The sequence below is a fragment of the Aythya fuligula genome, chromosome Z (genome assembly GCF_009819795.1).
Source record: "Aythya fuligula isolate bAytFul2 chromosome Z, bAytFul2.pri, whole genome shotgun sequence".
Taxonomy (NCBI): Eukaryota; Metazoa; Chordata; class Aves; order Anseriformes; family Anatidae; genus Aythya; species Aythya fuligula.
In genome coordinates this window covers 19,294,819-19,298,074 of record NC_045593.1, presented here as the reverse complement: position 1 = coordinate 19,298,074, position 3,256 = coordinate 19,294,819, and positions in this window count along the sequence as shown.

Below are 3,256 nucleotides of genomic sequence, written 5' to 3'. Positions count from 1 at the left end.
GGTTTGCAGGAACCTTTTTTTTTAATGGCAAAAAAGTATGTATTAACAATTTCACTGGGTATTTGAAACTTGAAATCAGAGGTGTTCATATTACCTATATATCAGTACTCTAGTACATACACAACACAGTATACAGAAATGTGTTGTGTATTAACAGGGAAGAATATAATGCCAATAACACCAAGCTGAACTGAGTCTTTCAGGAAATCACCCACGTGCAGAACAGGCCCTTCGCAACATACTTGAAAGTCCTAAATGTTTTCTTTACCTGGGATCCCAAATGTCCTGAGTCTAACAAATGCCACTCATAATGGTAGTAACCTGTTTTTCCCTGTTTGCCACAGAAAATATGCCTAATGATGTCCTAAGAACACCCAGTTTCTTTGTGTGTTACAGAAAGCCAGCCGATATATTTTAAAAGGCTACAATCCAGAGAATTTATTTTATATTCCCAGCTACAGGGCCCCGTGCCAGAATTACAGTTCCTACAGACCATGTCGTTCACACCAGCAGTAGCTTGGCACCCTGTGTAAGACCGGAGTTGCGAGTTTCATCTTCACTAACAAGATTTCAAAACGAGCATTTATTACTAGAGAGGATGCTGACACAGAACTAGAAATCACTGCAACATGAACAACACCTACCCGCCCCATCAGATTGAAAACTAAGGTTTCAGGGGAATAAAAGCAAAACTTCACCCATCCAGCGATGTAACATAATTGCCCACAACATTCAGTCCTGCCCGTGAGAGAAGATTAATATGAACCACCTCCAGGGTAGATGGTAAACATTTAAGGAAAATATACGTTACCACATTTAATTCCATTTACTTCCATTTGCCACACAGATGTCAAATTATTTCCTCTGAGTAGCAAAAAGTGAATCAAACGGCAGCCCTGACCAAAAATTTCTGGGCTGAGAAGACAAAAACTGATCAACAGAGGCAGTTGAGACTGTGTCCAGGGCACCCGTGAGGCTTACACCAGCATCCTCGCCACAGCTGCACTTAGGGCTGGTGTTAAACAGAGGGCTGATTTGTGCCCACTGTCTGATACTATAGAGAAATGGGACTCAGCCTGTTCATGAGACTATTTCCTTACAGTTTTATGGTATCTTTCTATACATCTACAGTTGGCAGCAGGTTCTGAAGAGGAGATAAGGTATATAGGGAAGGATGCCATCATTAACTTTGAAACCTAAATTGTTACTCTATTAATCGCAATTTGTACCAATGCAAGGGAAAAAAAAATGCAAACAAATTGTTCGTCTATCTGTGCAACTTCAACAATGTGGAAATCATTTTACACCAAGACCATAAATGACCTGTGAAATACACCAGTTCTTGCTTATTTGAGGAGTTGCAATTTATGTCAAGTGAGGCCTGATACGGGATTGTATTTGAAGCGTGTGGGGGGGGTGTTGTTCTACAAGTTCTGGAAATAAATCAAGAGTTGCTTCAGGCTATCAGATTTCGGAATGGGAATGTCACAAGAGGCTTTCTGTTGGCTAGGGGAAAAGGGGAGACTTGAGCCTCTACTCCTGGAAAGTCTATTTACCAGCAGAACTGTAATTATCTTACAGGACAGAGAAGACATGCTGGAACAAGACAGAAAAAGAAATACAGTATTATTGCTGTCCTTCTAATTTGAGTCTGTTTCCACTTAACCTTATATCGACAAACACAGATTTATTTTTTATTTTATTTTTGGAGCATTCTGAGCCAGGGATATCCATAAAGACACCAATTTAAATATCTATAGAGATACTAATCCAAAACGCCTAATAACTATACATGATTCTCACATCACCACAAGCACAAACATCTGGAACCATAACCTGAAGAGAAAGCAGAACGTGACAAATTTTAATGCTGAAGTGCTTTTCTTCATAACGAATAAACCGTGCAACACTGGGCAAATGTCACTTAGTCCTGATACTTTAGAAGGGTTTGAACACCCAAAAGCCTGGGTGAGGAGATGGAAACTCTATTAGGTGCAAAGACAACCAACGGGAGAAACAGTGACACTACAGGAATATGAGGTTGCTATAAAGTGTGCCAGCTGTGGATGGGGAGGTGAAGTAATCAGCTTAAACTGCAGGTTACATAAATACCTATCAGAAATGACTCAAGGATAGCTGACTTTGTCTTGAGGAAAGGTGGAGGAGCTAAATGACCTCTTGAGCGCCCTTCCAGCTTCACGTTGTGCTGCATGTGAAATGCCCAACACCCACAGTGTTAGTAACAACCACGTCTCTGGTATGAAACCATTTTGGAATGTAAACCAAACATGAAGACTGGTATTAAACCTGTTTAAGGTTTGAACCTGTGAGAACGTGAACAAATGTGGTAAAGGTTATCTCCCGCTATCCTTCCCCAAAGTTCTCAATCTTCTCTCACTCGCAGCTGATGCCAGCGAGCATTTAAGACAAGATATTGCTGTGGATACCCCACTTATCAGGCCAGTCTGCCTACTCCACAACAGGTGTGACTAAAAGCGTGTTATAACCCAAAAATTGTTGAAGAAATACGCAGGCAAAAGGCTGAAGTGTGTGGCGAGGAGCTCCAGCACGCATCATGGACGCCTGCTCCGTTCCTGTGTAGAGAGGGCTTAGCGTGGGGCTCTCGGCACGGCATAAACTTGTGGATGTGGCACTTAAAACTGTGGATGTGGTGTTTAAACGTCTTTTTTTTTTTTTTTTTTTTTTTTTTTCCTCGCTTGGGCAGGCGAGAAGCCTGATGCGGGGCTCGGCAGCGCAGCCTGCCGCGCCGCCCTGACGGGAGCCATTTTCGGACCCGCCGCCCTGAGGAAAATCCCCGGGGGCACACCCCGGCCCCACGGCGGCCGCAGGACCTCTCCCAACCACCCCCTGCAGCCTCCCACACCGCCCCCGAGGGCCGACACCGACCCGGCGGCTGTGGGGGCACTGCCCGGTACCGGCGGCCCCCCTCAGGACGCCCCACACACACCGCCCCCCCTCGCCCTTCCCGGGCTCCTGGCACCGGCGGGCGCGTTACGGGAAGCTCCGCCCCCTTCCCCCCCCACACTCCCCCCCCCCTCCTTTACCCCCACCCCGCGGCGTCACGCGCCCCCCGCGCCAATGGCGGCGCGCGCGACGGGGCGGGGCGGAGGGGAGGGGAGGGGGGGGGAGCCGCGCGCGCGCGCGCACACAGCGGAGCGGAGCGGGGCGGCGGGGCCCCGCGCGCGCGCGCCGCGTAACGGGCGGCGGGGCGATGCCGGCGCGCGGCCGGGCCGTT